The sequence below is a fragment of the Cheilinus undulatus genome, linkage group 19 (assembly GCF_018320785.1).
Source record: "Cheilinus undulatus linkage group 19, ASM1832078v1, whole genome shotgun sequence".
NCBI lineage: Eukaryota > Metazoa > Chordata > Actinopteri > Labriformes > Labridae > Cheilinus > Cheilinus undulatus.
In genome coordinates, this window is record NC_054883.1 from 40,951,065 (window position 1) to 40,963,462 (window position 12,398).

Here is a 12,398-nt window from a genome sequence, read left to right on the forward strand (position 1 = left end):
TTTTCCCCATTTGTGGATAATGGCTCTCACCATGCTTCAATAGGATCCAAAAGCCTTTTATATGGCTTTGTAACCCTTTCTGATAGATGTCAGTGGCTTTGTGTGTCAGGATGTGTTGTTTCTGGAGATCTTTTAGCCTACTTTACTCTGTCAGACAGGCAGGGGCAAATACTTTTTCACAGCACTCCATAAAAAGATTTGAAAAGTGGCTTTAATCATGAAAGATGAGTCAGAGGAACACGTCATTAGTCCCGCTTGCTCTGGTTTAGTCTTGTAGCAAAGATGTAGTCTTTAGTCTATCCATATGGCCGCCTGACTCACTCATAAATAAAATGTGTGAGCAGCTGAGTGACCCAGGAGTCAGACTGCTGCTCTTGTGCATCGTGTAAAGATTCCCCCGGGGCGTCTTGGCAGAATGTGAGGAAACCCCAGGGCAGACCCGAGACACAAAAACTCCCAGCTGGCCTCCAAACACACTCTGGAAATTCAACAAGCAGCCAGAAAATGACTTTTATCATGCCTGGGTTCACTTTTATGCTGCTCTGAGAACAACAGCGAGGACAGATTAAAATAAAGATCACATAAAGATGGTGATTCACTTTTGTCAATATTACCACTTGAAATGACTCAACCCTGCCGTAAAAGAGATTCCCTTTGGATCAATTAATGCTGTGTGAGTGTTGGCAGTCTTTTAAGTGGACTCATCAGCTTGGCAGGTATAAAATGAGCCCTGTGATTGAGCACCCACTTAATGTGTTTTATGACGACGTAAGTTTAAAAAGGCAGCGGTTTTCATCCGAGGACTACCTGCATTGATTTGACCTCACGTAGTAGTGGCACCATTTTACAGCGTATAACTGGAGTCATGTGGAATAATCACTCAAAAACCACACACAGACTGATCACCACACAGCACAGGTGTGTTATTTTAAGGCCTCCGTAGAGAGATTAGTGTTTTAAAGACCTTTTCAAGGCACGAGTCGTCACACGATATAAAAAACAACACATTTCCTTTCTTCTGCTTTTTATTAGGAAGTCACAGCCAGCCTGACAATATTGAGTCTAGTTTAGGAACAACCTACACGCCTGCACCTCGCTAAAGGTTGGAGTCTAAAAGTGCAGATTTTAAAGCGTCTCTGAGGAGAAGAATCAAAGCAGAGCACCTTTTTCTGTCACTGTTGCTCATATTTCTGTCTCTTTTTCCCTAAAACAAAGATTTGAAGCAGCGGAGATGACTTTATTAAGCTGCACGATTACTTTCCGTTTCCCTGCTGGGAGTGGAAATTTTCAGCAACACGTACGACTCAGATCTGTCTGTAAACTTCAGTCATGTCTTTTATTGTCTGTTTACTGTCGGAGTTACAGTAAAATTGCCTTCAAAATAAACCAATTAAATGTGGAGACTGATTAGAATGCAAACATTAAACTTCGACAATGCTGTGATGAATCGCTGGCACCTGACAAAAGGAGGGATTAGAAATACGGATATTTAATTTGAAGCTTGTGGAGGATTAATTATCATATCATCAGGCGTGCTTGTGTCTCCTGTCTTATATGTCGGCTATGTAAAAGACTGTTCTGTAGCACAGGGGTTCTCAACCTTGGGGTCGGGACCCTCAAGAGACCCTGAGAGGGGGTTTCCAGATGCCCTAAAAAACTAAGAATATTTTTTAAAATTACACTCTTGCTACTTCAAACCAATTTTGTCACATTTTTTACCTCTTTTCATCATTTTTTTCACCATTTTAACACATTGTTACCATTTAATACCACTTTCAACCACTTTTTCTGCCTGTTTTTGCCACTTCTACACACATTCTTGCTACTTACGCTTAATGTTGCCTCTGATGACCCATTATTTCCACTACTAACCCCTTTATATGCCCAATTTTTCCAATTTTAAACACATTTCACTGTTTGATATGCCCAATTTTGCCAGTTTAACCAATTTTTGCCAGTATCTGCCAGTTTTTTCTTTCTCATATAACCCTTTATTGCTAGTTTATATTAATTTTCCATCCCGTTTCACTAAATTTTCGCCCATTTTTGCCAATTTAGAGCTGTTTCAGCCACATTTTAACTACTCTACTCAGTAGGCTGAGCTAAAATCATCTGTGATTGATTGCTTTTGCCTCACAGAAACGCTAGGGGGATATGCTTTCTTCTCTTCACTCTGCTAAACACTCTTGATGAGGAAACAGCACAGACTGGCCCAATCTCAATGTCCACCCCCCCCCCCCCCCCCCCCCACACACACACACACACCCACACACCCACACCCACTCACTGACTTTAAGTCTGTGAGGGCTTAGGGCTGTCCCACTGTCAGATCATAAAGTGCATGAGGAATCTCTCGCTGACTTTTTGAGCCCTTCATGCACCCTTTCCGTGAACGGGGAATTACCCATAGTTCATTGCATTGTGACGTATGACAGAGATTCTAGGGGGATGCCTGCTGGTAAACGCTACAAAAGTGAGGTGAAAAGAGCGAAACTGTCAACAAAAAATATGGAAGGTGCAAAAAAAGAAGTATTTTTCCTGTAAGTATATTAAATAAAACAGTCTTCATCCACTGAGAAAACAGGTCTATAAGTGAGGCACGCTCTTTTTATCTTTGTAAAAAGCTCTGAAAGATGCCCACTGACAACAAAAAGCAAAGGGCTGTCCCATTCCTGTTTCTAACACTTCAAACCGTTGCAGCCTCATGAACTCAGTCACTCTCCAGGTGCAGCCAGTTAAGTCAATGAGGGCTCAGGGCTTAGGGTTCAGGGTTTAGGTAGGAGTTAGAGATTCAGCCAGTCACTCTTGTGATTATTTCTCCTCTTTTTCAGGTATGTTACAGTCAAAAATACAGCTAACATGTCCGAAATAACTTTCCAACATGTTCAGAGTTTTGTGATGATGTTGTTGTAATGTTTGAGTAAGTTTATGTCATGTTTTGTGAAGAGTAATTTTACTAGTGAGCTAGCCCCTGCTCAGAGCTGCAGTATGGTCTGTAGCTGCGCTGCGTGTAGCGTGGTCTGTATTATTCTCTGATGCAGAAAAATGTTGGAAAAATGTTTTATATTTATGCATCTAGCATTAGTATGTGAAGGAATATTTGCTTTTGAAGCACTTAAGACAGATTTTGGCTTAAAAAAAGAAAATTAAGGAAAGAATTTCATACAGTTAATACTGTTAATCTTTTCTGCTTTAAAGGAAATGTGAGTATTACCTACCTCAACCTCTCCCTGTGTAGTTAGAAGCATTGTAAATGCATATTCTGTAAAATGCTTATTATTTGTAAATGTGTTAAAATTCTTCTAAACGCTCTTGATGAGGAAACGGCACAGAATCACTCTTGTGATTATTTCTCCCCTTTTTCAGGGGTGTGACGTCAGCAGAGGGAAACATGAAGTGCTCTAATATGGAGGACCAAACCTGTCAAAATTAAAAATAAATAAATCAATAAATAAACAACAGTAAATAAAAGTAAAAATAAAAACAAAAATAAAAAATCAAATTCAAAAATTAAATACAAAAATAAATATAAATGGAAATAAAATAAAATAAATAAATGAATATATACATAAATAAATAAATAAAACAAAAATGAAAAGATAAGTACAAAAAAATATATAAATGGAAATAAATAAAAAAATAAAAAGATGTGTGTGTGTATATGTGTGTGTGTATATATATATATATATATAAAGTACAAATAAATAAAAAAAAACATAAGACTCAAAAGTTAAATATAAATAAATAAAAGTGGAAATAAATACAGTAGATTAATAACTAGTTACAGAAGAGAATGAACTGTTCGAAAGCTTCGTATTCACAAAACTTCAGCATTAATTTAGTTTCACATCCATCGTAGATAGAGATCAGGCTGATGTGCCTTCAGGCTCTGCTTTGTGTGCTTAAAATCAGGTCCAGGTAAAAGTCAGGAAACTTGATTTGTGGCCAGATATCAATATCCACAGACAAGGAAACAGTTTGGATCTCCAGATATTTCCCATTTAAGCAGATATTAGTCTGTTTTCCTGTTTCCTGTGTTCGCTGCTCCTCACAGAGCAGACTTCCGTGTTTCCATGCCAAGTAGATCTCTGCACTCATGTCAATCAACCAATGGGAGCACAGTTCAACCCAAGACACACTTAGGAGCTCATCTGAGTAACATTTCATGGTGCATTTCATGCTGACAGTGTCCGAGGCATTAAAGACCCTGTAAAGTGAGATCCAAAGTTTTTGTCTGAACACTCTAGAAATGTTGGAATCTGGTTGCTGGAAACATGTGAAAACTCTGAGCTCTACATGAGACTGAATTCTGGATTTAGGCCATTTCATCTCTTTCCTGGCTTGGTTTCATGTGGGCGGGGCCAATATGTGGGCTGACGATGTCATGAGCCCACAGTAGAGAATGACCCCACCCCTCTAACACTACAGTATTGTGGAAGGAAGCAGTCATCTGGAGCAGGGACTTCTGGTTCATTTTGTGCAAATGAATTCAGTCTTGTACTCTTGTACCGTTCTATAATGTTCATGTTTCATTGCAAAGTTATAGCTCTGCATGTTTTGTTTATTGGTTCATGTTTTTAGGGGAAAATATTTTTCCAAGTATGACATCCTGAGTGAGGGGGTTAATGCTGCAGACTACCCGTGTCCTGAGTGGGCGTGGCTTCAGCTCATTCAACAGACACACCCACACCATGCTGGAGCAGATTTTACTGCCTTATTTTTCATGATTTGAAGCTTCATTTTATAAACTTGGAGATGCTTTATGTGACTGAAATCTGACCTGGGGGTTCATAACAAAGTGATCTATCATACGACAAACCTAAATACAGATTTATTTTTACTTTACAGGGTCTTTCAATAAATAAATGTGAGAGCAGAGCACTTTTATTTATTTATCGATATTTAATTCTATTTATATATTTATTTTTGTATTTATTTCCACTTTTTTAAATTTATTTATATTTAATTTTTGAATCTTATTTTTTTATTTTTGTATTTATTTTTAATATATATTTACATTTTTTCCATTTATATTTTTTGTATTTAATTTTTTTATTTTATTTTTACTTTTATTTATATTTAATTTTTGAGTCTTATTTTTTTTATTTTTTATTTATTTTTACTTTATCTATTCATGTATATATATATTTTAATTTATTTCCATTTATATTTATTTTTTCTATTTAATTTTTTAATTTTGTTTTTATTTTAACTTTTATTTACCTATTTATTTATTTATATATTTGTTTTTAATTTTGGCAGGTTTGGTCCTCCATACTCTTAAACTTCCTGGTAGACGGCTGCACTGACCTTTGACCTGATAAAACACAGTGGATCAACACCAGCAGATGACATGGCTCCCCAAACCATCACTGACTGTAGGAACTTCACGCTGTACTTCCAGCAACGTGGATTCTGTGCCTCTCCTCTCTTCCTCCAGACTCTGGGACCAAAATTGACTTTTATCTGAAAACAGGATTTTGGACCACTGATCAACAGTCCAATCCTTTTCGTCCTTAGTCCAGGTAAGACGCCTCGGAGGTTGTCTCTGGTTCAGGAGTCGCTTTGACACGAGGAATGCCTGATATCTGATAATCAGTGACATGTCAGGCTGTACTGTTGATGTCAGAGAATCTGAGCACAAATTTGAATACTTTTTAACCTTTAAAATGAGATTAAAATAGTTGGAATAAAAAGAGTAGGTGCAAAAAGTAATATAGCATCCTATCCTGTGTGAAATACTTAATATACTGCATAAAATATCAGTTAATATTAAATTTAGGCTGAACGTCTCTAGAGAGAGGCTGGTTTTATAGGTCAGCAGCAGATATAAATATAAGTTAGTGAAGGCTTTCAAGAGATTTATGTTCAGGCCTGTCATCTTATGATAGGCCGTCATGTTCTGTACCCTTACCTGGCTCCCCAGGGGGACCAGCGGCCCCAGAAGAAGGACGTGTCCTTCTATTTATGTCTGAATGGCTGCAAATGTTGGGAGTCCATAAAACACTAATATCGTCTTTTTCTCTCCTGTCTGATGGCCAAATATCTCATTCTCTTTCATTCGTCTCAGAAGATAAAATTTGAAAACATATCTAGGACGTCAGTTCAGATAGAATAAATATCTTTATATCCCTGATGGAACACAAAATTCAAAAACCCTGATGTGGATTTTCACTTTCAGCGCAGAAAAGGAAACAAAAAAAGCAGCAAATACCCAGACTATCAAAGCGTCTTATGGGCCTGTTTGTATCCGACTTGTTTGTTTGTTCTTTTAATCAAAGCGGCGTATTTTTCCTGGCTCCATTATGTCGGTTTGTACATCTGTTCATTTGTAGCTGGATTGCCAACATTAGAGGTGTGATTACCACTCCAACAATGCAATCATGGCAGTCTAAGTTCTTTTGTAAATATTAGAAGCTGACCGCCGGTGTTTAGTTAGCTTTATGCTTTAGTATGAGCTCTTTAAAGCGCTGTGTTGTAAAACACTCATTTGCAGGTCATTTTGACTCTGTGAGGTTTTTATTTGTTTATCAGGGTGTCTTTTCAGCTTCTCTTTGGATTCTCTTTGTGCAGTTTGTGTTTATTTTTCTTCATTTTATGGGTCACTAAAGTCCAAAACACTTGAAAGGACACAGGCAGAAAACGGCAGGTCAGAAATCATACACGCCATCAGGGCTGTCCTACAGTGTCAACGGTTTAACCTTCATGCAGTGAGAGTAAATTCACCCCTTACCCCGACGACAGCCCGACCTCTACGTCTGCATGTTCATCTACAGGCTGGCCACAGGATTGGCTGGGCCTCTAAAACCAGAGGGTGGGGCCTGTCCAGTTGAGATTCACTGATGACGTCAACATAAGTGTGTTGGATCAGTAGCATTGGTGCTAGCGTCCTTGCTAACAGTTACTTCATTTTGGAGGTGAAAAGTGTGTCAGGCTATTACTGGGTTCTGATTGGGGCTGAACAATTTTGAAAAATAATCTAATTGTGATTTTTTTTTTTTGCCCAATATTGCAATTGCGATTCAATATGCGATTATTTCTCAAGTTCTTTATCTTATCTATTTTCCAACAAAGATAAGCAATAATTCATTCTGTACTATAGCCAACACAGTATTAGATTAAACTAGGGCTGAACAATTTGAAAAATTATCTAACCGTGATGATTTTGACTCATTTTGCAAATTGGATATGAGCTTTTGTATTAAGGGGATTGATAATTTTCATATTTTAAATTTAACATTTAATGAAAAAAAAAACATAAAAAATGAAGAAAATAGGATATTTTTTGTACACTATTCTCAAAAAATGCCACTAGAATGATTGCATGACATGTAATACATAACGCCTCTGCTGCAAAAAAGTTTTAAACTGGTATTTTGACACAAATTTCAGGTACAAGAAATATTAAACCTTCTGCGGTTTGAAAACTGCAGCAGGCCATATTACAAGTTAATCTAATTTGCGATTAACTGCTCAGTCCTAGTTCTGATGTTGAAATTATTAATCCATGCTACTTTGAGCCTGTTTCACCACTTTCTAACTCATTTTTTCCACCATTTTTTTCTACTTTTAACTAATTTTGTCATTTGTTGCCCATTGTTGCCACATTTTTTTTTTTTACTTTTGACCCATTTTTGCCACTCCTTTTTTGGCACTTTTATCCCACTTTTGCCAATTTATGTCAATTTTTGCCACTTTTCACCCAGTTTTGCACCTTTGTTCTGGTGATTTTCTCCAATTTTTGCCATGTTATCCAATTTTGGCACTTTCTGTCAATTTTTTAACCCCATTTTTGCTGCTTTTTTGCTGATTCTTCCTAGGGATGCGCGGATCCACTTTTTTTTCAGTTCTGATCCGATTCTGATAAATATGTGCCGATACCGATACTGATTCCAATATATATATATATATATATATAGTGCTTAACAAGTGTATTAGACCAACCTAACCCTAACCAAAGTCAGGTTTATGCCACAGCTGCTCTAAATTAACAGCATTGGTAATTACCAAAATCATGTTTTATGTTTCTGCAATGGTTACTACACCAATATGTAGAAGCTCTTTAACCCAAATGATATTTTTTATGCTAAAATAGAATTATTATTGTTATCCATGAATTTTCAGATTTAATGGTTTACCATAAAACTGAAAAAATAGTAAAGCACATTAATATTTCTTGATTAATATGTCAGATTATAGTTATTTACTGTCATTCCTGAAGAGAAAAATGAGTTTTAGTGGTTGAATGTTATGCTTGATTCATTTCTGACTTCTCAGAGAAGCCCAGTGAGCCGGCTCAAATTTGGGTAAATTCAGTTTGAAATTCCTCATTCCTGTTCAAAATGGTAAAACATGGAGAGCTGACTGAAAATGAAAGAGTCCGCATTAAAGCACTTCATGATGCTGGATGGTCTCTGAGACAGATATGACAGGTGGTCTAATACATTTGTTAAGCTCTGTATATAAATATTTTTTTAAACAATTATTATTGTTGTTGGTATAATGTGTGAGGTTACATGAGGCTGTCGTAAACCACCCAGCTCCTCTTATTAAAAAGCAAAATAAATACAAAAATGAATTGAAATCAAATGTATTCCAAACAAATTTATTTGAACTACTAAAAAATAAATAACATGCTCCAAAAAACAACTCAGTGTAAGTTATAAACAACAATGCTTACCCTAAATGCTCTTTAATGAACCTCCCGCCACTAGAGGCCGCTGTAGCTTCAGTTAATGGCCGCAGCCTTCCTCTCTGACCCTTCACCACCGGATGTAAACAATGAGAAGCTCAGCGGTGGCTAAGCTGTTAGCGTATAGTAGGAAGACCGCGGTACGACAGTTTTCCAAAGTAGTAAATGGAAATAAAGAGGTCTATGGGCTGTCGAGGGTTAAGCTCACGTATGACTACACACCTGAAGTGAAAAGAAGCCAAATATCAAAGCAGGATATTAATCTGCAAAGAGGAACGAAGGCGGGCGGTGCTAGCTTTCAGTGCTAGCCACGCTGTAGAGCGTATATCAGGCTAACGTCACACCCTCTCTTCTTTGTGTTCTCTACTCGTCAGACTAGTTTTGACTATTCTAAATATAGATTTACGTTTAATCGGCTGGGTAATTATACCGCTAAGAACATCCTAACTAACACTAGCTCAGTCACACACAGACTGTCCCTGTTAGACTGCGGTGCGTTCATGGTCTACCACAAACTGTAGGATGGATTTGGTCACTTGGACCGGTGCCGTCAGTCAGATATCCGATCTATTAATTACGTCCATATCTGACCCGATACCGATATTGGATCAGATCGGTCCCATCCCTAATTCTGACAACTCCTTACACGTTTCTGCCACTACTTCTTTTTGGCACTTTTAACACACTGTGGTGATTTTCACCCATTTCTCTCTTCTTTTACTATTTTTGTCCATGTTTTTGCCACTTTTCACCCATTTCTGCCACAAATCTTTTTGCTGATTTTATCAGCCTGTTTTGCTTTTAATTATTTTTGCATTTTCTTTGTGATATTTTTATCCCATTTTTTGCTTCTATTTTGCCATTTCTTGCCTATTTATGCCACTTTCTTGTTGGCACCTCCATCCCATTTATGCTCCTCTCCAGTCAGTGTTGATATTGACAGCTTTTTAAAAAAAATTTTAGTCGTAGTCTTTTGATTACATGTCTTTCAGTTTTAGTCACATTTTAGTCATTTCTGTCCTTTTCAGTTTTAGTCTAGTTTTAGTCGACAAAAACTCAAAACATTTTAGTCTAGCTTTAGTCCATAAAAGTCCTCACATTTTAGTCTTTACTTTTAGTCCAAGCATTTATTCTCTCGTCTAAATCTGGTACCAAATCATGTGCTCTCTGCCAAACCTGGGGTCCCTGCTTTCTACAGCTGAGAGGAAGAATAGATTCAGATTTATTGTTTTTTTGACAGATTTACCTTCAGTGGAAAAATATCATTGATTTAGAATGTCTGACGAAAACTACATTACATTTTAGCCAGTTTTAGTCATCTTTATGGAAACAAGACTTGCTTTTAGTCAGTTTTCTGTCATGGAAAAAAAGGCGGTTGACTAACATTTTTACTCGTAGTTCAACTTGACAAAATTAACACTATCTCCAGTCATTTTTACCACTTTTTATCCATTTATGATGTTTTCTGACGATTAAGGCACAATTTGCTATTTTCTTGTTGGCACTTTAACTAGTTTTGCCACTTTTCACCCATATTTGCCATTTTTTGCCACTTTTAACTCATTTCTGCAACTTCTTTTTGCCATTTTTTCTGTATTTGTCAATATTTTCCCATTCTTTCCAGTTTTCACACATTTCTGTATCTTCTTGGTATTTTTTATCCCATTTTTGCTTCTATTTGTCATTTCGTGCTCATTTCAGCCTCCTTCTTATGGGCACTCCTGTTCCATTTTTACCACTTTTTACCCATTTATGCTACTTTCTGCTTTGCCACAGTTGTACGACGTTGTATTTTTCTGCCATCCTGATGTTTGTACAGATTAGGGCCTTGATATAGAGTCTGACATCAGTTTTCCAGTGAAGCTCATCCACATTGTCAACATTACCAATTACAGGGTAGGTCTGTTTTAAGAAAAGCTGTATTACACTACAGCATAAATAAATAAAACCGATATTTTTTTGCTTTGAAAAGACTGGTTATTATTGGTGGAGCCCCAGAAAGTTCTCCCATATCCCCCCTCACAGGACAAGTCAAAAGAATAATACGATATACCTTATAATACTGTATTATACCTTACATTTATTTCCAGCGTCCTTCTGAGCCTTTTTTTTTTTTTTTACCTTGGTCTCTTTGACGTAATAACGCCAAAAAGTGACATAAAAATGTCCACAAGCCTGCTGCAGTTTTCCTGTTGTGAAAGCTACCTAGTAGCATTCCTCTAACATGCCCTTATGTTAAACCTATAAATATATCTCTAATATGAAAACCTGCATGCCTGGAGATATACGGCCCGTGTTTAATGGTGGGATGAATGCACCCACCACTTTGCACATTCAGAAAGTACTCAACGTGCCTAACTACATTTCCTTGCTTTGTGTTCATCTCATTTCTAGTCTCCTCTGAAGTATTATCTGGTACATCTTCAGTAAAGGTTGTGATGGATTTCTTCAAGATCTTTGAAAGCCTCAAACAATGGAGTTATGAAACTGCCTGTGAATAGAAAGTGTCACTGGAGGATTAAATATGCAGGCAGAGTGTCTGAAAATCCTTGGACACTGAGGTTAAGAAAAAACTGTGAATGCTTTGAGGGTTATATAACAGTACGCTATTGTAAACTCTGGCAATCAACAAAGCTGCAGAAATGAAGACGGATTGTAACCCTGAGGCTCCTATAGGTACATTGTTTCAACATTTATAATATAAAGCTCTAAATGTAATCATTTGGATGCACAAATGAGTCCAATTCTGCTACTGTTTGGTTTAATATTAGCATTAGGATATTTAAATAAGCCTTGGCTTGCATAAGGCTTTTTTCCCTATAGAACACGGGTGTCAAACTCAAGGCCTGGGGGCCAAGTCCGGCCCATGGTACAGTTACACCCGGCCCGCAAGATCATATCCTGTTCTTATTATAACTGGCTCTAACATATGAGAGAAAAGAAATACATTTGTTTTCATTTCAAATTTTCAATTTTGCATTGCACAATTATGACTTCAATCTATTATGTGGACTTTTATTAAATATTTTGACCTTTTACATTTACTTTTACATAACCTTTTCAAGATATAACTTTGAACTTATCTAATGATTTCAGCATTTTTCAGTTTTTTATTTTCACTTTTGATCTCATGAGCTTTTCAGTTTATTATACTGACTTTTAATTTCATATTTTGACCTTTTCAATTTATAATTTCCACCATTTAAAAAAACATGATTGTACCTTTCTTTTTTTAAATATTTGCCTTTTAAAAGCATTATTTTAATATCTAATTTCATGTTTTGACCTTTTGAACTACTAAGATTGACTTTTATCTCAGATCATGAGCTTTTTAACTCATCATTTTGACTTTAAATCTCAAAATCATTTTCCATCAGTTCTGTTTTTTTTCGCCCCATGATTAATTACTGGTGAAAACGAGGTTGACAGTTTGGTTAAATGTGGACCCTGTTAGGCCCATTGTTAGGTCCTGACCCCGGTTCCTAGGTCATCGTCGGAGGCCATCCTGACCCCAGTTCCTGACTCATCGTCTGAGGCCATCCCGGCCCTAGCTCTTTGTCGGAGGCCATCCTGACGCTAGTTCCTGTCTCGTTGTTGTTGGAGGCCATCCTGACCCCAGCTCCTTGTCCCTTGTCAGAGGCCTGGACGGCCTCTGCTCCTGGCTCCCCGTCAGAGGTCCTGACCCTCACCTCTTTTCCTGGCTCCC

At 37.2% G+C, this 12,398-nt stretch overlaps 1 long non-coding RNA gene across 1 annotated transcript in view; it reads left to right on the top strand.

Annotated features, from left to right (window-relative positions):
• The first annotated feature begins 2,752 nt into the window (after positions 1–2,752).
• The window catches only part of LOC121526982, a 63,276-nt gene continuing 53,630 nt past the window's right edge, over positions 2,753–12,398 (top strand). Inside the window, exons 1-2 of the long non-coding RNA XR_005993364.1 lie at positions 2,753–2,831; positions 5,263–5,525. This is a non-coding gene — a long non-coding RNA (uncharacterized LOC121526982). The remainder of the gene's footprint in view (positions 2,832–5,262; positions 5,526–12,398) is intronic.